General features: G+C 35.2%; 2 protein-coding genes across 4 annotated transcripts in view; both read left to right on the top strand.

The window, feature by feature from the left end:
* Positions 1–26,345, top strand: part of LOC126967144 (aldo-keto reductase AKR2E4-like) — a 347,892-nt gene that overhangs the window by 64,905 nt on the left and 256,642 nt on the right. The gene's annotated exons all lie outside the window — the stretch shown is intronic.
* The window catches only part of LOC126966438 (cyclic nucleotide-gated cation channel alpha-3), a 315,362-nt gene continuing 297,347 nt past the window's right edge, over positions 8,331–26,345 (top strand). Inside the window, exon 1 of the mRNA XM_050810481.1 lies at positions 8,331–8,462. The gene's annotated coding sequence lies outside the window, so the exon portion shown is untranslated. The remainder of the gene's footprint in view (positions 8,463–26,345) is intronic.

Here is a 26,345-nt window from a genome sequence, read left to right on the forward strand (position 1 = left end):
ATAGATTCGCTTACCTTTTTTATCTTGCTGCATCTCCGTTAGAGAAGTTTTTCTCTGTCAATGTCATCTCGTATGTATCTAGTTTATAGTAGATGTTGTATTTATACGACAACGATTTGGAAAATTTAAATCTATTGAGTTAGGCGTTACTTTGCGGAAATCCATAATTAAACAAAATCTGGCACCAGACTGATATATTTTGGTGAGACAACACGTCCTGAGGTGCCTCGTGTATAGGCGAAACACGTGTCGAATTGTTTTTAAAAATAAATATTGGCGGAATTAACACTAAAGAAAACTTAAATCATTTGTAAAATTTAAATCTATTCATTAATGGCTATGATGATGGGTACCACAACAGCGCCTATTTCTGTGTGAAGCAGTAATGTGTAAGCATTACTGTGTTTCGGTCCGAAGGGCGCGTAGCTATAAATTACTGGGCAAATGAGACTTAACATCTTATGTCTCAAAGTGACGAGCGAAATCGTAGTACCGCTCAGAATTTTTGTGTTTCTCAAGAATCCTGAGCGGCACTGCATTGCAATAGGCAGGGCGTATCAACTACCATCAGCTGAACGTCCAGCTCGACATGTCCCTTATTTCATAAAAAAAATTAATTCGATTGTCATATAAATTAAAAATAAAATATTTATTGGTACAAAATCGTAACCGAAGTATCCCTTCAAATCTCGCAGAAAGGTAGTAAGGTACGTAGAGCACGAAATAATACGATGTGAATGATTTCAGTGGAAAAGTTTCCCTCAACAAAAAGCCTACTTGTACGCAAATAACTCTGTCGACGTCAGCAAATAAATTGGTCTTGGAGGATCGATCCGAGGCGTGGCTGATAGTTGCTCTAAGTAGTAATAAATGCTTTCTTAATGTGAATTAATCGGGTACTACGAAGGTGTATTGTTCAAATATTTTATTCCACACGAGACCGAAACGTTTAATTGAGATTTGATCACAATTTCATGAATTTTAATCGTGTATGCATCATAAACCAGTTCATGAGTAACTACTAAAACTAACCTATTAAAAATACTATTTATAATGGAAAATTCCATCAATTAGTTTAATTCTATTGTTTGTGAACTGTTTGAAATGTGTCAAGCTCGCGGCAATACATCAACGAAAACCGCATGACTCGTAATAAACAGTTGACTAATCACCGGCAAAAAAATCTAGAAACAATTTTTTGCCCTGTGCAATATAAGCACAGCACAATTAGATTAAAAATTGCACAATGTAACAATAAATACACGATTGCGATTTTACTTAAAATATGAATTTATAGATTGTGTAGGAACTTATAACAAGTCAGAATCGGTCCTATTTCTGAACTTAACTAACTGCATTACGAAATAAAAAAAAAGTTAAGACAGACGACCCCTATAGCCCTGTTAGTGACCCTGCCTAGTGAGCTAGAGGTCCCGAGTTCGAATGCCGGTAGGTGCAATCATTTATATGATGAATATGAATGTTTGTTTCCGAGTTATGGATGTTTATATGTATTTATGTATGTTTAAGTAAGTATATGATTGTCTTGTACCCATAACACAGGCTATGCCTAGTTTGGGACAAGATAATTTGTGTAAAAGTGTACCAATATTATTATTATTAGTTTTAAACATACAATTTAAAAAGAATAAATAATCGACGAAAATATTAATTATCTTTATAGAATAAAAAAGTAAATGGTTATATTATATATTACCGTTTTACTCCAACACCGTTAAGCCGATCACTAAGAAAATTGGAATACATGGGTAGGTATGTTTATTTATGTGGAGAAGGTTTTTGTGCTTATTCTATTTGTTGCAGAAGATTATTATTAGTATAAAAAAGTCAATTCCCGCTGTTTGTCCTTATGTATGCTTATATCTTTACTACGCAACGGATATTGATGGGTTTTTTTTTAGATAGAGTGATTCAAGAAAAAGTTTAATAAGTAAGTATCCCTACGTTGGGATATTGTAGAGAAACACTGATATTTTAGAGTCAACGATACTCTTGATCTCTGCTGTTGGGGATGTATGTAAGTCTTTTGACCATTTGCCCCTTGTACGGGGGCGGCACTGAAAATTTCGGGAATCAAGGAAGTGACACAACATTACTATGTAAAAATGTATTTATTGCTTTTCGAAGTATTCTCCGCGAAATAGGACACATTTTTCCATGCGATGGAACCAATCATTGTAGCAACCATTCCATTCGAAAGGGTCTCCAAAATGGCCGTTTTGTAGGCGTCCACAGCTTCTTCAGGTGTTGAAAATCAAAGTGATTTTTAAAACCAAGGAGTTTTAAATTAAAAAGATTTTAATATGACAGGGACAGTGGAAATATTCCATTCCCGATACTTTTAGTGCAGCCTATGTATATAAAAAAATATTGATTGCAAATAAATGAAATGTTGACACACACCACACCTATTTTAGCGCTGAGTAATTTCTGTTAAAAAAATATTTAAGAAAATTATTCATAGGCAGGCTACTTGATCCCATCATATTTACATTGAGCAGGTCTTTTAAGTAATTCATTGAGCGTTCATAAAACATTTTTTATTACATACCGTCAGCGAGATATAAGCCGGTAACTCGTTTGCAATTCAATTTGCTGACATTCCCAGGCCGTTTGACCCAGAAACTTGAGTTTTCCCGATAAAATACACCATAAACGGGCTCTTCATCATTTTTTTAAGTAAGAATAACAAAATTAATAAATCATGTTTTAATCACAGACTAGTAAAAAAAAAAGGACTCCGCGCCGTGATATTAGCAAGTGAAGCACCTTTATGCTAGTGTGTGTGCGGTTACGGGGTATACGACTTACACAATTTTTTCTCCCTGAAATAATCATATATCCACAAATACTTTTATATTATTTTTACACTTTTTCACAACGCACGACGGCATTTTTAAAATATTTTATGGCGACGCAAACTGATCTGTCACAGACGATGGCAAATCTCATAATGGCGGCCGATTGGCTTGTATTATTGTAAGTGTATGCTCACTGTTATGTAAGGTGACACGGAGTCCTTATTTTTTTACTCGCCCGTGGTTTTAAAAAATAATATTTTGTACGATTTATGTATCAGAAGAATATTTTTACTATATTCACTTATAGAGAAAATCTATTCTATTAACAAAACTTAGATTAAGGATTGGTCTCCGCTACGCTCCAACTAGATACCACCTACCTAAGATCTATGGCTTTTTTATTACGGCAACTATTCGATGCTTGTGTGCGTGACATCTTGACACTCAATGGCATCTTTCAAATTGTGTAATATTCGCTGCGTGTAATTTTACATTGAAATTAATAAAATATAAAATGGAACAATACTGATGATATGTGATCCCATTGTCTTTCTTATTTCTTGTAGTATTATTTTTACAAAGTTTTACTACACAGCATTTTAGTTTCAATTATTTGCAAAGTTTAACAGAACATGTGGCACGTCAACGTCACACATTGTTCGAGACTGGCTCGAGTACGCCCACTTTGGCGAGTATTAGTTGCCGCACTTTGCGACTACGCCAGTGGTATCTAGTTGGAGCGCAGTGGAGACAAATCCTTAATCTAAGTTACAGTATAATAAAATTTATTGAAGTAGGCGTTACATTGCGGAGATCCATAACTATCCAAATGTTTTGAGTTTTCTTTAGTGTTAATTCCGTCAATATTTGTCTTCTTCTTCTTCTTCATACGGGCGCTTTCCGTAACTCGACGTCATATGCGCCTATTTTGCGTGCGAGGGTGGTAGAGGCTACTCCAACCAGCCAAGCTCCTCCAAGAAGTCACCCAACCTCTTAACGTCGCGGAAGACTTCCCGAAGAGCGCCTGGTGACCCCAGGTGCTTCGCCCTGTAGTTTGCCACCTCACTGCATTCCAGCAGAACGTGAGCGGCTGTTTCCTCTGCCCCCAGGCAACCTCTGCATAGAGGGCTGTCCGTGACACCTATATTAAAGAGATGCCTGTTAAAATTGCCGTGACCTGTGGCCGCACATAATATTAATCTTAGTCGACACCGATTAAGTTGTAAGATTTCCCTGGTAAAACGCAAGTCGGCGCAAGGTAAAGCTGCTTTGGCTTGCTTGCACTCCTCAAGGCTATCCCAGTATTGTTGATGTACTGCTTTTATCTTTTGATTTAAGTGGTTCCTGAACCAACTATGTGGCAGAGGCAGGAAAGGCTCTGGTCCAACCGGTTGGGTCTCAGAACCCCTTCTAGCTAGTTGGTCTGCCGCCTCGTTGCCCCTGATCCCACTGTGATCTTTGATCCACTGAAGTGTTAGGTTGTTGTTTTTACCAGCAACCTTATTTAATGCTGAGTGGCATTCAAGTAATAGGCTGGAATTGATTATCTTACCTTGAAGGGATTGTAATACCGATTTGCTATCAGAGAGTATTCTAATGGAGTGATCTTGAACCTCTCTGGCCAAGATAGCATTGGCAGCTAGCAAAATCCCCATGCATTCAGCCTGGTATACAGTGTTAAGCTTACCCAAGGGCTCGGATATGCTGATATTTAGATCTTCTGAGAAGACTCCCGTGCCTGTGCCTGAATACGTCTTCGAACCATCTGTGTAGAGGTCGAGCTCATAATGTGTAAGGATACTGTCGTTCCTTTCCTCGAGCTCTATTCTGTATTTTTTGTCAAAAATGAAAATCCGCTCTATTTTATCACTAGCTGCTTGTGGTGCTACAAGTGGCATAGCTGACCATGCTTCTGCTAAGATGTCTTACTTTGTCAATTCTCTGTGTTTTCAGATGTTTTAATCTTAGCGCAGCCATTGCCGCTTCTTGATATATGAATAAGTGTAGCGGAGGGGTGTTCAGGGCTATTTCTAAGGCGGCGGTAGGGGTTGTCCTCATGCATCCCGTCACCGCACAGCATGCTTGCCTTTGAAATTTTTGTAATTTGGCGATGTAAGTTGTAAGTCTGGTCCTGGTCCACCACACTACACAGCCATAAGTGAGCATTGGTTGGAGACCCCATCTTTTGCCAATCATCTTGTGGCATTGCAATAAGGTGATACTCGCGGAGTTGATTTTGTATTCAAGGTGGCTGCTCCAGTTCAGTTTGCTGTCTAGAATCACACCTAAGTATTTGACCTATTTTGATAACTGAAGTCTTGTATTGAAGATAGTGGGCGGTTTGTGGTTCCCTACCATTCTTTTGTTAGAGAAGAGTACTACCTATGTTTTCAGTGGGCTTACAGAGAGCTCATGGTCTTTACAGCATTCCTCGACGAGTCGAAGAGCTGCTTGTAACCTATCACATACCATGCTGGCATTATTGCCTGTGTGGTGATGTCATCGGCATACCCTATTGTGTAAAAGTATTGGTTGTTCAGTTTGGAGATCAGGTCGTTCACTATTAGGTTCCACAGAAGCGGAGAGAGAACACCTCCCTGCGGACAACCGCGGGCTACAAGGGCGCCTTTTGTGTCTTCCCCTGTTACCCTTATAATTCTATTGCTTAACATATTAATTATCCAGTCAATAAGCCGGGTCTGTACTCCGTGTCTGCGAAGTGCTATGTTGATACTGGTGAAGTTGGTCTTGTTAAAGGCTCCCTCTATGTCTATGAAGCAACCTAGACAGACAAATTTATTTTGTAAGGCATGTTCAATTTTTCCTACTACCTGGTGAAGAGCGGATTCCGTTGATCTGCCTTGGCAGTAGGCATGCTGATGCCTGTGTATGGGTGTGTTGCGTAACGCATTATCTCTCAGGTGTCTGTCGCATATTCTCTCTAAAGTCTTGAGGAGAAAAGACGACATACTGATAGGTCTAAACGATTTAGGATTAGTGTAATTACTCTTACCTTACTTGGGTATGAAGATGACCCTAACTTCCCGCCAGGCAAGGGGAGTGTCTTTAAAGGCCAGACAATCTCATAGGCGGTTTGCCAGCAGTTTTCTGTAACCAAGTTGTTAGGTATCGTCCAAATTGGTTCTTGTATTATTTTACAGTCTGGAAAGTGTGTTTCTAGCAGTACCGTGTTAGTCTCCTCCTGGCTCAGGGTCATTGTGCCATAGGCTTTCTTCAGATTTCCGACAACGCAAGGACCCTGTTTGGCCAGTACCTTCCTAATGCGGTTTGCTTGTGGAGTGGAATTAATGTCTTCACAGAATTTTCTCCATGAGTGAGACTTCCAAAATCTAATGCGTTTTTTATATAGACTTTTGTTCTCCTTGTAGGCATCTCAGTCTACATCAGCGCCTGTATTCATTGCTCTGTTGAAGGCTTTCCTTACTTTTGTTCGTAGCTTTTTAAGTTCTGTGCCCCACCAGCCCTTGAATATGACCCCAGTAACCGGTGTTACTAGAAGACAGGCTTTATGGAAGCACTTTATTAAGGTGCTGTTTAAGTTACTTACCTGTTGATCAATTGTTTCTATGCTGTCTAACCTAGTGGTAGGCGGCTGTTTTCCCAGCTCTAGTTCTACTAGAGATCTATAGAGCCTCTGGTCAGTCTTCCTCGGGTACCTTGTAGGTTGTTCGGGGTAGGTTATCTTTAAACAATTCGACACGTGTTTCGCCTCTACACGAGGCATTCTCAGGACGCGTTGTCTCGCCAAAATGTGGCATGAGACTATCGTTTAGTATCGTTTAATTTCGTTAATAGTTTAAAGACAAATATTGACGGAATTAATACTATTTAATATTATTAAATATTTTATTCATTAATTTTGATAATTTAATTTTTAATGGACTATTTACGTTTGTCTGGCGATATTATATTATATATCACCAAGAATATAAATAAGTGAAGAATTATGTAATTTACTATTAAAAATATTTTTTCGCAGGATCTGTTAACCGATATAAAATAATACGCTGCGGCATCACTTCGAGGGATTCTGCAACTGGTCCGTAGGTCAGAGATATGATCGTAGTCTCTGATAAGGACTTATTATGTACTTCTGACATTTCAGCTTCAAGCTAAGGGAATACTACAACTTCAAAGGCTGTCAACTCTTTACCTATTGGTATTGTGGGTATCTACAATGGGCGGTGGTTATTCACTATCCATCATCTGAGTCTCATCTCCGTTTGTCATCTCCAACATAAATAATTGATCCAAATGACTAAAAATTTGATCTCGTGAAATAATCAGTCATTCGTATAAAGCCTTCCCACCACAACTCTTTTAAAATTATTTATTTCCAGTTGCTAACTCAAAATCTAAGTTAATCTAAGCGTAAATCCCGTTTGGGTTAAAACTTCTTATATGTTACAGAGTCTACAACACGATAGTGATCATTTCAGTGTTGTAGTAAAAGTGAATGTTAAAAACAGTATCTATTTAAACATCTTGTATGTTTGTATGTATTATATAGCTGACGATAGCTCGCCAATGAATCAAGCTTGGATGTAAGACACGTCAAGTTTCAGTTGATAAACAAGTGGTGCGCATGCCCGAACTTCACTAAACTTGTGTCCTGCATGAAGCTGTAACCACCATCCCTAGGGATTTATCATGTCGATACTTTTTATCGGTTATTTACTATTAAAAGTGTCAATATAAGAACTGTATTGACTAACGTTATCTTTTCGCTTAGTAAGGAACGAGAAGTACTTATAAGTCTAATGAATGTATGAATTCATCTACTGATTACTAAGAAGGCAAATTGTTTTAAGATTCTACTTTAAAATTACAAATGGATTTGTAACATACCAACCTGGCTTTTCCAAAATAATTATCACACGTCTACTGAATCACTGATGCTTATATTAATATCGTACTAACTAGTTTTGAAGTTTATTATAGATACTTATAATAAATTTAATATAATGCTAGTTTTAGGTTTGAAGCCGACTTAATGTCATGTTGAAGTTTATTTTTGTCTTATGCACAGTTATGAAGAGAGTGACAAGTAACATTAACGTATTAAGTAAAGTTAACATGTAAAACAAGAATGTGTTTTTGAATGTTAATAACATTTGAGCTGCAATTATAAATTTCACAAAATTTGAACAATCGTAAGGAAAACTAACAAAAATGATTAAGTATCAAGAATCCAAGGACTAGGGCTATAAAGTCTACACAGAGGCGTGATTTGAGTTTAAATTAATTATATTTAAACTAATTTCTCACTAAAGCTAGATGAATAGGTTGTACTTTAAAGTTTACAGATTGAAGCTCGACCAGATGTACGTGGGATGAATAAGAATTGTCGATTATGTGTCACAACCCTAGCTTCGGATTTCAACTCTCAGTGTGTAGCCGGGAGATACAGACGCGGTCGGACCCGCATCATTTCTCCTAAATCTCGCGCCAACGGAAAAAAAAAACTGAAGTTTCTAAATTGTGACGGTTAATATGAATTGTTAGGTTTTGTTGATGACTTGTATTTTTGTTTTTGGCAAACTTTATTCTTGTGATCAGCTGATTGGCTTTAGTTTAAATTATGTGAGTGTGTTGGAATATTACTTTTACAGTTTGTTGGTAAGTCATTTAAATATTTTTATATTTTATTCAAGTTTTCAGTAATAATTGTAATAAAATATAATAAAACATTTTGTTCCTATTTGTTCCAGGTGAAATACTTCTGTTTTAATTAGAAGTTTTTGTAGAAATGTCACATTTTATCAAATTTACTGAATGTATTGCTTGTTAACGTGAAAGAACGGATTAACAAAATACTAAATAATATTATTATTACTAAACTATTACTTATACACAATGAAATATTTTTAAAAACTGTTTGGAAGGCTAGCTTTTGATACGTCATGTACATGACTCCCGAAACGCCTATGTCTATTTCAGTAGTTTGACAAAAAAGGTGTTTTAATAATAAATAAGACCTTATTTTTTTATCCTTATACAATCTTCTGTGCTAGAAATGCTTTCATCATCAATTTCTTCGTGCTTCGTCCTTTTCAACATTATACACGTCACGTGAGAAACATTTATTGAATTTGTCTTTGCTCTTCCAAGCGGCTACGATTCTATAAACTATCCCCCTTATTCATAATAGTCTGCTAACTTAAAGCATTGCTAATTCACACTCCGTCTTCTTCTATTGACCTAAGTCAGAATGAGAAAAATCACTCCTTAGCGGCTATTTTAAGTTAGCGGACCATTATGAATAAGGTGGTATGTATTTATTCTATTGCTAAAATTGCGTATTGATGGCCAGGCTTAAGCCGATTGTCATAAAAAATACTCGTCCATTCTATTGTAGTCATATGATTTTCCACATTAATTTTATATTTTAAATTTAAATTTTTGTAAAATTATTAAATATAGTTTTTATGAAATATAGAGAATAGAACAATCTTATCTTCAATAAGTACTTATTAAAGTGGGTTTGGTGAAAGCTAATGATGATACGGTTATGTAAACGTATTATATTATGTTCGCCTTTGACGATTTATCTTTGAGTAAAAGTTAAATTAATGATATCAGCCATGTTCGAATAGATCAACCCTCGCTCGAATGACGCGAGATGGTAATTTTATATTTCCTCCGAGGCCCGAGCATTTTTTGGAGATTTACAGCCCAAGGCGAAACTTTTAAATCGCTCGCTGAATTTACGCAACTTTTAATAAATTCAACGGCTTTATGATTTGTCAGACTTTTACATTCTCCACACAAACTCGTTTCCAGAAATGTAAAACATTTTCCATTTTTAACAGTAATTATAATATATATTCATTTATATATTATAAAATACAGGAAAATTCTTTTCTTAGGAACCATTTGCTCCAATCCAGTTATGTCAGGCCATAGTACCAGTTAAAACAACATACTGTGTATTTCGTGTGTGTTTGTATGTGTTTGTGTGGGTGTTTGTATATTATATATATTTATGTACTACGAATTTAACCTTCGCACGACACGCCACAAATTAGGATATCATCCCCACCATCTGGATGTGTGGTGGTCCTCCACAGTGCGGTTTTCAAGGAGCTTTCTTCCACGTACTACAAAGCTGTGGAATGAGCTTCCTTGTGCGGTGTTTCCGGGATGATACGACATGGGTACCTTCAAAAAAAGCGCGTACACCTTCCTTAAAGGCCGGCAACGCTCTTGTGATTCCTCTGATGTTGCAAGAGAATGTGGGCGGCGGTGATCACTTAACACCAGGTGACCCGTACGCTCGTTTGTCCTCCTATTCCATAAAAAAAAAATATATATATTTATGTATGTAACACTGTGTGCTTAAGACTACAGAAGTGAAGTCTTCATCAAGCTGAAACTAATTCCATATAATTACGGCATATAACTTTTTTCATTACATTTAATATAACATTTAATATAACAATATCCGGACGATCGAGCCTTGCTCGGATTTTTAAGAATGTACAAAACTTGCACAAAAAAAATCTAATAGGTCACCTGGATTCGAACCGGGGTCTTCTGCTTCCCGGATCACCCAATGTCCCATCTGAGCTATAATAGTCTTGTATATAGTGGCGAAATTTACCTTTGTATTCTAATGTTATTGTAGCTGTTTCTCATTCAAACATGGATAAAACAATTTTTTTTAAATTGAAACCTAGCTAGATCGATTTATCACCCCCGAAATCCCCTGCATACTTAATTTTATGAAAATCTTTGGAGCCGTTTCCGAGATTCAGATTATATATATATACAAGAATTGCTCGTTTAAAGATATAAGAAATTACAATTTATAATAATTATAATTTAGATTGTCACGCTCGCTTAGTCGACTCGTGCTGACGTTACGCGAACCACCGTTAATAAAGTCGAGGTGATCACTCAGCCAGATTAATGATGGAGTATTGTTGAAAAATAAATAGCGCTATATGTGTATATTATAATATATTTCATCAACGGAATTATGATTAATTGAAAGCTATTTTATAGTTATACAAATTCATGTATTCTCAGTCATATGTTCAGGAATCAGTTATGTGCCTGATTCCTGATATGAGACATATTTTGGAATGCATTACAATCCAATTTGGAGCCAACTTCTAGTTTTTAGGTAGGTAGATATACATCTGAAAATCTAACATCATAATGCGACAGAAAATTCAATTTAATATATATACTACGATTGACGGACGACGCGGTATTCGAAACAACTCGAGGGTACCAATGTTTATAGATAATTCATCATTGGGTTTGGATAGTTCGGTGGTTAGGCTACGTGGTAAAAGCGCTGGGGCGAAGAGAAAAAGGTTCAGGTTCGAAACTAGCATCGTTCATAAGTTTTGATATGTAAATAATATTTTATTTAATCGCAGCAGTGATCACTTAAAACAAATAACAAATCGCGAACAATCAAGTTACAGAGTTAAGTTTTATTTCGCCTCTACTTATTATGACAAATTTAAACATTTGTACGACAAACGGGAAATGTATTCAGCTTTTCTTTGAGGTTGGGTCAAACAAGCGTAACTCATGGTAACAAAGGCCGCATATAATAATAATAATAATATAATAATATTGACACACTCTTACACAAATTATCTTGCCCCAAGTTAAGCATATATAGCCTGTGTTATGGGTTACAAGACAATGATATATTTAATACATACACATACATACACACAAACACACACACACATACTACATACACCCTCAAATACACTACACGCAACCTTACATACACGCACACACACTCCTGTAACCTTATTTTGTAAAGCTTATTTTCTAAGTAGCTTATTATAGTAATTGTAAATATTTTGTTATCTTATTCTGTCTTGTTTAAATCATAAAATGTTACTTCTTTTGTTTAATACCTATATACTGTAATCAGTTTTGGCCTTATTTTTATACTTAATAATGTAATTATATTGTATATAAATTGTGACGCTGTAGATTACATGAAAATAAATAAATAAATACAATATACTTACTTAAACATACATAGATTCATATAAAGATACATATAAACATACATAAATACATTTAAACATCCATGACTCGGAAACAGACATCCATATTCATCATATACTCTTTAATCTCGCAACAACAGAGGTGCGTTAAAATAAACGTAAAAATTGATACGGAAAAATTCCTTACTCCTTCATTTAGTTTCCAAAATTTTGTTGCAGTTGGCTAATTTTTGGAGGAGGCAAGAATGTCAAGAATGAAACGGTGACCTTTGAGTTTTTTTACTCACGTTTAAGAGACGGAACTGTTAGGAGAAAATTGTCTGCTACATCACATTACATTTTTGGGTTGGAACATGCTTAGCAAAAATATGGGCACACATTTATTTGTCTTTCGTTATCGGGCCGTTTATGAGCTTATCTTTAAAATACATTTGTATTTGATCAAAAAAATAGTCTGATTGCCGTTGTGAAATCTTCGCAGGCGAAATCGCGGGCAGTGTTTCGTAAAACTGATTATTCTGTACAATTTGTTATATTTTTAAAGTGATAAATCACTTCTAGGATAAATACATAAATAAAATTTGATAACAAAATTTTGTGAACGATGCGGGACTCGAACCCACGACCTCTCGCGTACCGTGCGAGTATTCTGCCAACTTAGCTAACCGTTCGAGGTTAGTTAAGTTGGCAGACGTATCGTCATAAAATCTTGTATGCTTTGTTCAACTATCAGGTTGTGGGTTCATCTACGGATCTACTTTACAGTTGATTACCTGCTCAACCCTAATATTTACATATGAGGAAAATCTGAACAATTTGTTATGTTTTTAAAGTGACAACCCTCACGTTCATAAAATTTTGTTGTCAAAATATATTTGTGATTATTCTGTTTCTGAATATAATATTGAGATTCGTTGGGGTCACGTATAGGCAAAGTTATTTGTTTTCTAAAGTAGCACATATAAAATATTCAACCCTTCAAAATAAGCCTGTGTGAGCATTACTAGGGCCGGCTTATTTCCGTAACGGCTTAACTATACACGCAGGCGTTATCTATTGTTATATTATGCTATCCTGGTAGAGGAAACAGTTATAATTTTATAAGATACGTACCGTTGGCCTCTATATCTTGTTTATGTTCAGTTTCGTATTCCTACATTAATATTTATGTCTTAGCCTTGTTATTTTAAATATAAGGTAAGTACAGTGTGTTTCTGAGAAATTTTATAAGAAATATTATCCAAAATGTTCTGAGTTTTATTTAGAGTTAATTCCGCCAGTATTTGTCTTTAAACAATTCGACACGTAATTCGCCTCTGCACGAGGCATCCTCGGGACATGTTGACTTGCCAAAATCTGGCACGAGACACAAAATCAGTCTTATCTTGGCGGAATTAACTCTTAACGCGAAGAAAACTCAAAACATTTGGATAATTGTGGATTTCCGCAAAGTAACGCCTACTTCAATAAAAGAAATTTTATATATTATATAATTTTTAATATTTTAAGTAACAAAATATTACATAATAGGTCAGGTCATTTTGGGAAGATTGTCGCCCACACATTTTTACGTATAATAAATAATTGTTTTTATTAATAAAATGACTATTTAAATTTCAAGAAAATTGACAAATAAATCTGACATGAACATTACTGTTTTCTTAGATTAAGGATTGGTCTCCGCTGCGCTCCAACTAGACACCGCACTACCTAAGAAGAATAGCTTTTTTATTACGGCACCTATTAGATGCTTGTGTTCGTGGCATCTTGACACTATCTTTCAAATTATGTAACATACGCTTCGTGTTATTTTACATTAAAATTAATAAAATACATAAATACTTACCCAGTGATCCCAGAGTCTTTCTTATTTCTTGTAGTATTATTTTAACAACGTTTTACTACACAACGTTTTATCACAAAAGTTTAACAGAACATGTGGCACGTCAACGTCAAATATTGTTCGAGACTGGCTCGAGTACAAGCCAACTTGGGCGTAGTATTAGTTGCCGTATTTTGCGAATACGCATTCGGTATCTAGTCGGAGCGTGGCGAAGAATAATCCACAATCTAAGATTGTTTTTTTACAATTTAATATTATGAATTGTGCATTGCTTAGATGTTTATTATACTTATTCGTTAGGTTCAATGTTGTATAAAATAAATTAAAAACAATAACAAATAAATTGCCAATGACCGCTCTCCGACTCTTTGAGTCTTACGATGTGGCGGGTAGTCAGACTATAAAGAGCAACGGACAGAAAGAAAAAACTTAAAAATCGGTTTTATGTTATAAATATTGTGTAACCCCTAATAGGCGTTCAGTAAAATGCATTTTTGTTTAACAACTGACAATGCAATTTAATTATAAAATACTAGCTGTCCCAACAAACGTTGTATTGCCGATATTAAAATCGCGATACAAATGTAACTGTTGATCGTAGATGGGTGAAAATTTGAAGTTGTATGTAATGCTGAGTCATAATCAAACAAATTTAAAAAAAATATCAAAAAAAAAACGTGTGGACCACCCTTAACATTAAGGGGGATGAAAAATAGATGTTGTATGATTCTCAGACCTACCCAATATGCACTCGAAATTTCATGAGAATCGGTCAAGCCGTTTCGGAGGAGTTCAAAGTTTAACACCATGACACGAGAATTTTATATATTAGATCTTCCCTTTCTTGGCGTCCATCCGCGCAGAAAGGGATGTCGCTATGCCAACTTATTGGCTGACAGGCTTGCCCTGCATGTTTCAGAACGACAACTCTCTCTGTCCCTACTTGAACATTTTATTGAGATAAAACCTTCAGTTTCGAATGCAACGGGCAACTACTAGTAAAATATATAAATGTATAGATGCGCCATAAATTTTACTATCATCCCCACCATCTGTATGTTGTGTAGTTCATATGTAGAGCGGTTTTAATGAAACTATCTTCCACGCATAACAAATCTATGGAATTACCTTGGACGGTGCTTCCTGGACGTTACGAAATGGGTATTTTAAAAAAGAGTGTGTGCATGTACGCATGAAGTTATGCTTCTTTGATCTAACAAAGTAAAAATCATTAAAATTATTTATTCCTCGTGCTATTCTACGTTTGTAGAAAGAACAATATTGTAAAAATCTTGCAACGATGGCTTTGACAATTAATTATTAAATAACGAATACGGCTGTACGGGCTTGAACCCTTTGCCAATCCCAAATAATGGACGAAAAAACAAAAAAAAAAAAAATAAGGAATGTCGCAAACGTCAGAAAATTTTATGAAACAACTTCACCCTGTTACTTTTGTGTTACAGTGATGCGCGCGCATCTTAAAATTTCACTCTCATCATTTTTTCATAACGCGCTTTAGAAGTATAACTTTAAAAAAATGTACTATAGTATAGAGGGCTGCGGTGATCACTTCTCAAGTTACCCGTTCACTACAAATCCATTAAAAAGTCATTAATATCCTCTTGTATCTTGTTTGTGCAGCTCGGAGGAAAATTAAATTTAATAAAATATTTACATGAAAGACAATTTAGTACTCTACCTTATGTGGAATGTATAATTGTTAAAGTTACCTTCAAACTTAAAGAACAATAATAATATTAATTGTTTATTGGAAATGGAGAAGTTAAACAGGAGTTTAAAAAATCAATTTACCGTTTCGTTCAAAAAATTCAGACATTTTATGTGAGGTTATTTAATCAAAATATTTACTTTCGTTATTTATACATTTCTGCCATCTCACGGGAAAGTAGTATGCCTTTAACTCCCGGGAACTGAACCCACAACTCCGTGAAGGCTTCTATTTCTGCTACTTCGGAATATCTAATATATATAATTCTCGTGTCGCGGAATTGGTTACCAAACTCCTCCGAAACGGCTGAACCGATTTGTATGAAATTTTGTGTACATATCGGGTAGGTCTGTCAATCGGCCAACATCTATTTTTCATACCCCTAAATGATAAGGGTGACCAGCCCCTAAATATTTTTTTGACATTTTTTTGTTTATTATGATTCAGCATTGAAAAATACATACAACTTCAAATTTCGCCCTTTTACAATCAACCCCTTTTTTAATCACGATTTTTATATTATTCTGTTCCATCAGCAATAGGGTTGCAAGATGGCAATCGAATATAATAATAATTGTAGTACGATAAATTTTATGTTCGATATATTTGGTAAGTCTGAGAATCGGTCGTTAACTATTTTTTATACCCCAAAAATTTTATTATTGAATTTTTTTTATTACTTTATATGGAAATACAACGTTTGCTGGGTCAGCTATAAATTTCAATTTACCCATCCTTACTTTTAAAACAAAAAAATTACAAAAAATCATTATTTTTTAAATCTAGAATGTTCGAGATAAAAAGTGAAAAACTTGCACTCTGAAATCTTGCACCAAGGAGTTTTTAATCCAAAAATAGCCAGTCCGTGGGCTCGAAAATTTCATACTTGAATCCCGTTTTTCTATCTTCTAGATATTATGTCAACTATATTGATATATATTTTATGTAACAATAAAAAGCAGAAATACTAGGACAACATACTTAAAAAGAGTTCGTCAGTTTGGTTGGCCGACCTCGTATCGTTCCAACCGAAGCCGCAGTACTAATGAGAGTTTCACTGCAAAAGTAAACCACAGTTTTGTAATACAGTGACTAAGTAGAAATGACGGGATCACACTTAACATCATAGAAGTTGAATTATGCAAAGTGGTTTAAAAACGGAAAACGGTCTAATCTTAATCTTCTTAATAATTGCAGATTATTTCCAATTTCTGTTTCAAGTGTTACATTAACTATTATTTAAAACGAACAAGTACGGCGTGAAAAGTAAATGAAATAGCGCTGCATTACATCTGTTAGTACTTTTTTACTAGTATTTATCAGTAAGTTTTTGTTATAGTGGTATAAAGAGGTCAATAATAATTCCTTAGTATATTAAAAACTCACATGTAAGCATATGCCCGCAATTTCGTCTGCGTGCGACTACAAGGAGCTGCATAAAGTGTTTTTCTAGAACCAACATCAAAATCTACATATCCTTCCTACCAAATAGTGCTACGGAGGAAGAGCGACGAGCGAGTGTTCATCGTAAGGGGCCCCATAAGAGTCAAATAGATTGCAATTGTTCCTGGCTACATGATGGACCCAGCACTTGCACAGTTTCCAAGCAATGCTTCGAAATTCGTCAAATTCTATATAGTTATTTTATAATTTAAGTCTTTTTAATACAGTAGTTATTCGTAAAAAAATACTATACACATACTTTAATATAAAAACCATAAAAATCCATGGTTCGGCAGCAAACATTCACATTATTTACACAGCATAATTTAATCATTAGATTGAAATTTTCAGCTGAAGTAGCAAGTGCGTCGATTCCCACCGTTTTATTTGCACACATCTTGTTAAATGTGGGTACTTTGAACTTTGATTTTCTATTAAATCCTATCCAACGAGTAATTAGTGTTGAAGTCTCGTTGAGGTACTTGATATATCTATAGTACCTTAACATTGATGTGACAACTGGGCCCATCATCATCATCTTCAGCTGGAAGACGTCCACTGCTGGACCAAGGCCTCCCCCAAAGATTTCCACGACGATCGGTCTTGCGCTGTCCTCATCCAACGTATTCCGGCGATCTTGACCAGATCGTCAGTCCATCTTGTGGGGGGCCTACCAACACTGCGTCTGAGTCGCCCTATGAGCGTCCATCAGCTTTCTCATCAGTCAGTCTCTCTTTATCATCATAGTTAGCGACCACGTCTGCATACCGTAAGTCATCACTGGCAACACTTACTGGTTGTAAACCTTCGTCTTCAGACACTGTGGTATTTGGCCCGAGAACGCTGCCCATCCGACGTTGATTTGACGAATGACTTCTTTCGCGAAATTGGACCTGCTTAACTGGATTTTTCATCCGTGGTAGAAGTACTCATCGACAATTTTGAGAGTTCCCGTGTGGTCCCATTGTAATTTTGTTCAGGTCTCACAATGGCATCCAAGAGAAAACCATAAAAGTCTTAAATTTGCTATACATACGTATAGCAAAGTGGATGATAAATTAAACGAATAACTCAATATCGCGCCAACCGATTTCGATGATTCTTTTTTTATGGGAATGGAAATTTTTGGAGTCGGTGTCATCCAAGATAGGTTTGTTACTACATACATAGTTATAGGTAAGGAAGAAGGGAAGGACACTGATTCCAAAAATGACAATAATTGTAACTAGAATTAGATTAATTAATTAGATTGTATAAAAATACGCAATTATTTTTATACTTTTTAGTGCACATTATATCTATTGTTTTGGAATAGTGATCTTAAGATCACTATTCCAAAAAAATAATCCTTTAAAGGCGGTTGTTTTTTTATTTTTTTTTTCTATCTTGCTGTATAGCCATGCCCGCCCGCTTCGCTGGGCGAATTTTAAAAGGAAGGAACGTTGGAATTCGAAAAATAAAAAAAAAACATCTTGGATAAATTACGCATCGAATGGTGGTAGTTTCATGTCGATACGATCAGTGGTATAGGCGTGAAAGAGCCTCAAACAAAGACCATTTTCTTTAGATAAATGTAAAACTAAAACACACATTGTAAAAATAATAAAGATATTATGTGAATATTATATCAACGTTATGAAAATGTATGTAACTTTAAACATAATATAACTTTATGTTTAACAACATCAAGCAGATACTCATTGCATAATTTGCATATTTCATTCCAGGAGTATGTAGGAAATTGTTTAGTACCTACTTGTCTGTTAATATTTTGATGCATAAATTGATCATGATTGAAATAGCAACGTTGATCAAGTTACACCAAACACGCCTCGTTTGCATGGATCCAATTAATTACATATCGAGTGTTCGATGTGTACGTCCAGAAATGTCCTTGTATGTCGTTCACTTTGATGCCCTTTTTAATAGCCCTAGCTGACATAAATATTGAATTGACGACAGTTCTACTACATAAAATAATTAGTATGCGGACATTTATTATATCATTAAGTAGTAATAACTTATTTTAATGTTAAGTTCATTTTGGTGGACTTGTTTTATTTGAGAGCTATTTTGAATCTGTCTGATGTGATTTCTGATTTATGACTTTTTTGAAGTGAAAACCTCTTAAGAGGCGTTGAGCGTTTTTCTTGGGATAGGTATAAAATGTTAAACTCGCGTCAGGACACGTGATCTGATCGACAATTCGTAAGACAGTCGTTGAAATTATGGATGAAAGTTTTATACTTCTAAGTAATTATAGTTCGGCTGATTCAACCCAATGATCAAACAGTCATTGGACCAGGGGTTGAATCATTGTGATTCCAAAGCTGCAACCAAATTATTGAAATAGTTCTGGAGTTTTAAATTTTTTATGTAATATAAATGAATATTGTATAACCACATAAATGCTAGTATTTTTATATTGATAACTAAAGCAATTCGTGCGATATTATTCCCTAATCATTCCAAAATATTCAAAAATGCATCATAATTAGAGCTTTTTAGTCACTGTGTAAAAGTGGAATCCTGGTGACTAGTAATACAGGTATTTTGTTACCACAGGCATTTTGTTACCACAGACATTTTGTTACCACAGGCACCAGCGATCCACGACCAAAACTTTTGTATCCCCTGTATTTTTAAGTTTTCGCTGTATTGTAATTTTGGTAGTTGGTGAGAAAATAAAGTTATTACTCTTTTTTTATAATGTTCAAGTTTTCAGTTCTGCCGGCACTTCTGGAGTGCAACCCGTATTATTTTTTAAATGAACACGAATCTAAGACTTCCGTATGGGCTGAAACCTGAGTATTTCGGATTTTTTCAACAATTTCATTGGTTATCATTTGTTTGTTTAAAGTGGCTTAGTTACCTTCATTGCGATATCTTATCGCGGAGCACCAGTTTCCTCAAGGGGATACAGGTCCTTGCCGATAGTTGCCAGATGACACTTTTATCTTTTATCGAGTATTGTAAGAAGGTCGCGAAATTGGGAAAATAAACCTTGTTATAAATCCCAGAAGACTCAAGCTTTCGTATCAAGCACTTTAGTATTCATCTGTCGTAACACCTCTCTTCGATAACACGCCCCGTAATGCATCGCCTAGTATTGGAATACTAGGTCTCGAAATCTAGAGCGAAAGACAATTCTGCGGTAGTATGGATGGCAATGTATTATACATTGCCGGTTGGCGCTGTATAAAGCGCAGGTCCATCCACATATGAAGCATTGTATTTGACAGCGTGCAACGAATCGAGCATTTTGTGAATATCTCTTAGCGTTGCGTAGAGATGTCGCTGCACTCAGTGTCTTTTATCTAGACGAGTGTTGAAGTTTAACCGAAAAGCTATTTGACTTATTGATATTATTACCCCTAAATTCCACCATTACACTAAAAACTTTGATATGATCCACCAGGATGTGTGGCGTTCCTCCACACTCCTCCTCCAAAAGGTTTTCAAGGTATTTTCTAACCCGTCCATCCAAACTGGAAGGATCAGCGACGACATGGGTACACATGAAAAAACTTTTACATAACCATACACCATCATGAAAATAGTCCTGTAATTCCTCTGGTGTTGCAGAGAGTATGGGTTGCGGTGACGCTTTCATAATAAACCTAAGTAAAGTCGGAATCAATTAGTTAGTCATACATAAATTAAAAGTTCTTTGTAATACTATCAACACTCTTAGTTAATCTATACATGTTGATATCGTCTCTTGCCAAGCTCAAGTCTCTAGACAACCATTAAAACAGGCCAGGCTTAATAGTTAATACTTCAGTGTGCGTGACAACCTACGTCTTACACTCGCGATTTGTATGTCACTTTGTGAGTGTGCGTGCATTGCTCAAAATAGAGGTTACCTCTAAACTCAATTTTTTTGAAGTCACAGCTGTCATAGTCTATTTAGACGTGTAAATGATCTAAGTCAACACAGATCATCTATTAACTAGGTATTCTTATATCTTTCTGTGTTCTGTGGTGTTCTAATATCAAAACGAACACAGACTAACTTAATTAATATTTCATGAATTAAAGTACTATCAACTGGCATATTTCTATTGAGCATCATTTGTACTAATAATATAGAGATCGGTATATGGTACACAATTCGTGGAAAATTTGGCGCATGTCCAAGGACGGCACTGCATAATTTAACATTTTGAAACTGAATAATAAAATTACGTGAATATCTCTATGGGCCGATTTTATTAAAAAACTTGGCGAGAGTCTATTTTCGATTTACATATTTGCACAAACACATCATATTATCTTCGAGTATTATTGCGGTCGAAATATAGTGCCAAGCATTTCAATAATCTAGATGCAAACTTTTCAATATAATCTATTATCTAAGTGATCGGACAGCCTGGGACTAGATTATGATTATTTTATATATAGCCTTAGATCATTTGCGGCCGTTCCCAATATTCAGTCTATCTCTTACCAGCGATAGAAGTTTGTATGGAAATTGCTATTCATGCGTCCCAATATAAGGCGATAATAATGACTTATTTACTGACAATAGAAGGTAGTAATTTATCTCTATCTGTAGATAGTGTATTGGGAACGGCCGTTATACATCTAGATATCCTATGACAGCTGTGAAAACGTAGAAAAAATAGAATTTAGAACTAACCTCTATTTTGAGAAATTCCCGCACACTAATACAGTGTCATACAAATCGCGAATGTAACGTAGCTTGTCATGCACGCTAAAATAATATTCCTGGCCTGTTTTTATCAGTTTATCAAGAGACCTCTATCTAGACGTATAAATTATATAAGTTTATAGCAATAATAATGACAGTACAGTATTGTATATTTTAATAAAAAGAGCACAAAACATTTTGGGAGAGCTTTTTAAGCCGTTTCTCCTCTCTCAGAGCTACATTTGTGTCCGAAGCGGTGGTAATGTTAGAAATGACATCAAATTGATTGATTCTAAATCTGAATCAGTTTTCAGAAAATAAATGCCTTTTTATGCCTGTTATTACTTCTGCCTAATAGATATGCATATAATATATAGAATCCTATTCCGTTCCTTTATCAAATCAACTCAAATCAAAATCACTATTCCTGTAGGTCAAGGGAATGCCAAGTTTTCTTTTCTATTTAAATTTACCGCCACTTCGCAAAAGGTTGGGCTTAATGAGAAGTGGCAAGAAACTCATAGCCACTCTTTCAAATCAATATTTACAGATTCATCGTGAAACAAATCATTTCAACTACAATATACTATGTAAAGTGATACAACAAAAATACTTAAACGTCATATACTTAACCCTACAGTGGTCGCGCATAAGTTCATATCATTAGAGGTCGCGCGGATGACAGTTGTAATTCATTTTCATTCAACGATTTATAATAATATTATCAGTATTTAGATTGTATTTATTTATTTAATATATACGAAAACTTAATTACTTACAGTATACAACAAAAATGTAATAAAAAATATTTTTCTTAACAAAATAGGTTTAAGAACCAAGTCCTTATAAATTATTTGGAACTGAAATAAATTTTTGCCTAAATATTATGTCTTATATTAGATAAGAAATTACTTACAGCTATTGCACAAATATACTTGCAATGATTTTGGCAAAATTAACCGCATGCTTGGCAAGATATACGTGTGGTTTTATTGCGTTTTCTTCCGCATAAAAAACAGCTACCACGCGCGCCTTCACGTTGGGTACTTGCTACTTTCTGGTGGTTGTTCTTCTAATGGATTTCCCAAAAGGTCTTTCACGGAATATTGACTTTGCTCAATCAGTATGAGTTTATTTGTAGAACTAGTAATCTTAGAAATAATACCATCATCTAGAAAGAGGGACATAGAATCTATTGGTGTAGTAATCTTTGATTATGCTTCTTGTTGAGGCCTCCGTCGAACACGAACAATATTATGTTGACGCATCATAAGGGCAAAAGCAAAGTCGTTATTGTAGCAATTTAGCATTATGAACACCTTGAAGCAGAATAAATTTGAAATTGGTAAATCCTCATAATCTGAAACATCATGTGCAGGGCTTACATCTGATCTAAATCATCATCGTCGTCATATTCTGTGCCCGAATTTATGATCTGGACTTCAATGTGATCAGAATTTTCGTTACCTGAACAAGAAGTACCCCTCTACCACGTATTCATCTACCCGTCTTCTATCTTCCGATACCCGTTCTTGGTGCCAGTATCGGGTCTAAAATAGAAAAAAATAACAATTACATAGAATAGAAGTATGAAGAATAGGTTATTTCATAATCTTGGATAATATTTATTACTAAGGTTGCTATAAATATAAAATAGAACAATTATAATATTGAAAAAATATAGTTAAAAATACTCACGTAAGCAGTCGTGCGGATTTTGTTCGTCCTCCACCCACAATTTCGAACTTTTCCTGACACATCAAAGTCACTCAAGCACACGGCCGTTACTGACATCACAAAGCGTACCATAGACATTACTTAACTCAGCGCCACCTAAGTGTTTCCATATAAAAAACAAAAAATCCCGCCAGTTAAATCAGCTTGAATGACATATGTCATCCGCGCGACCATTATAGGGTTAAAAGTAATGCATTAGAAGTCAAAAAACTAAATGTAAATTAAAACTGCAAATTTGTTTCTCTGATATGATGGATATTATATCATGACGTAGTTGTGCTCATCTTCTATTGTGTCGTGAGATTTTTTTTTTCTTTTTTTTTTTATTTTTTTTATGGAATAGGAGGACAAACGAGCGTACCTGGTGTTAAGTGATCTCCGCCGCATTCTCTTGCAACACAGCATTGCCATCCTTTAAGGAAGGTGTACGCGCTTTTTTTTAAGGTAACCATGTCGTATCGTCCCGGAAACACCGCACAAGGAAGCTCATTCCACAGCTTTGTAGAACGTGGAAGAAAGGTCCTTGATAACCGCACTGTGGAGGACCGCCACACATCCAGATGGTGGGGATGATATCCTAAATTGTTGTTTTATCAGTATTATACAACTAAGTTAATTATCAAAGGTCCATCGCAAAGGTTAGTGTAGTTATGTTCCACTTGCAGGGGGCTGATTCGATCGCCGTCCACAACCTATCTATATGTTTTCGGTTTCCTGAATTCATATTTGCTTTTATACCATTGACACTGAAGGAAAACATGGTGAGAGAATTTTTAAATACCTGCGAAGATATTCAAAGTACTTATAGTCCAATTAGTAAGGCAGTGCCACTTACACTAATTAGACGAAACACAAAAAAGGAAAAATTATAAACAAAAAAGGAATATTAAAGAATAATTGAATTAATTATACAATTTCAATGCTCTCTGCGTACCTTAGTATTTCAGAAACTAGGGAAGTCCAACCATCATTGAATGGATTCCATTGAGCATTCTTGTCCAAGAGAGCGTTGAAAGATGCCAATGAACGCGGTATAGGTGACATGGCTCGGCAATATACAAGTGGGTTGTGCGTGAAAGATAACACCAATACGTTGTTTACCTCTACGATTATTAAAATTCTGTAAAAACATAAAAAACGAATATTAATAAAAAATATATATTCGTAGAGGTGTTTAAAATCTCTTACGCACAATGTGACATATCATTTTTAGAGAACCCGTGACGGTTCAGTGCTTTCCCACCTTAAGTCCCCAACGTGTCTGATAGAGTTTTCAATTCAATAAATAAATTGATATGGTTCAATGCTATCTGTCGGCAAGTTGTAGCAAAATGCCATAGTACGAATAATATAATCTTACGGCCCTACAAATAAACTTGGTATAAAGTTATACCTGAGAACAAACCAAGAATATGCAAAATGTTGACTATATCTCTGACAACAATGTCAATACAATGATAATTCTGAAGTTTCCCAAATGTCAATCAGCCTTGCAAATAAACGCGGGAAACGTTAAACGTCAAAATACATCAATCATAGGCAAATGTCTATTTGTAAACATTTTGCATATTCTTGGATTATGCTCAGATATAATTTTATGCCAATTTTATTTGTAAGGCCGTTAAGTGTCTTATATCTATGTGTATTGCCATAATGCTGTCCACTTAGCACTGAGTAACAAAAACGTGGACAAACCATCTCCTTGAAATACCGCGTTAAAATGCAAAATTTAATCTAAAGTCAATCCATCGACTACTAGCTGATATTTACAGCCACAACAATTTGCAAACAAATTTTATTCATAAAAAAGATTACTGGCACAAACTAAAGCCTCAAACGGCTGCATTTCAAACAGTAAAAACTATTCAATCGAACACATTCTCCCGTAAATAGAATCATTTAATTCAATGCCCTGCTTTTCGTTTCGGTGGCTATGTGGACCGAATAGCGATAACTTGATCGGTATTGTAGCAGAACAGTGTTAGCCGCAACGCTTAAAAATAATTTATTTTAGTTTGAAAGTTCACTGTCAGAATGTTAAAAATATATAAACTGAAAACAGTCAAGAGACACAGTTAAGTATGAATTGAACTTGAGTACATATATAAACATTATATATTGCTGTTCGTTAGTCTCGCTAAAACTCGAGAACGGCTGGACCGATTTGGCTAATTTTGTTCTTGAATTATTTGTGGAAGTCAAAAAACAACAATTTCATTTTTCCTTTCATGTATCCCCCCCCCCCGTCGTTCAGAAATCAAATTGAAAGTATAGTATAAAATGAATAACTAATAAGAATTTTAATATCTCTCCAACTTTCTCACGAGGTAAATAATCAACTAATTTTTAGGTAACTATAGTTGGTAGATTACTGACATCTATCAGATTATTTTTATATAAATTGATTGATAAAATGTGACGATACCATATAAAGTTAATAAAGTTTTAAGAAATAAAGATTTTAATAAGTACTACGTGCTTACTCATGTGTGTACGCGGACGAAGTCGCGGGTAACTATGATTTAAAGTATTAAGTATAAGTAGTGAAGATTTTTTTTTTATTCACATTACTCACATTGCTTGTAAGTACTTACATCCAAAATATTAAACTCGAATGCTTTTTGCTTTCAATTTATGCACTAATAATTGGTATTTTATTATATTCTTGTAAAGTTTGTATTTGGTTATGGTAATTAATTTTTATACTTACTAACATTATCGAGCCATGTGGAAGAAAATGTGTGAGGTATGTTACATACATACTTACAAATGATTAAATAAACGTCCTTAATTATTTAAAATATCTAATACATTCGTTAGTTTGTTAGTTTTACAATGCAGTGCCGGTCAGGATTATTGAAAAACCCAAAAATTCTCAGCGGCACTATAATTGCGCTCGTCACCTTGAGACAAGTTCGCGCCCTTCAGACCGAAACACGGTAATGCTTATCATTACTGCTTCACGGCAGAAATAGGTGCCGTTGTGGTACCCATAATCTAGCCGGTTTGCTGTGCAAAGGAACCTCCCACTACTGGTCCCATAATCTAGCCGGCATCCTGTGCAAAGGAACCTCCCACTGGTAACAGCGAACCGTCCTATTGACGCATC

The sequence above is a fragment of the Leptidea sinapis genome, chromosome 1 (genome assembly GCF_905404315.1).
Source record: "Leptidea sinapis chromosome 1, ilLepSina1.1, whole genome shotgun sequence".
In the NCBI taxonomy this organism is placed as follows: Eukaryota; Metazoa; Arthropoda; class Insecta; order Lepidoptera; family Pieridae; genus Leptidea; species Leptidea sinapis.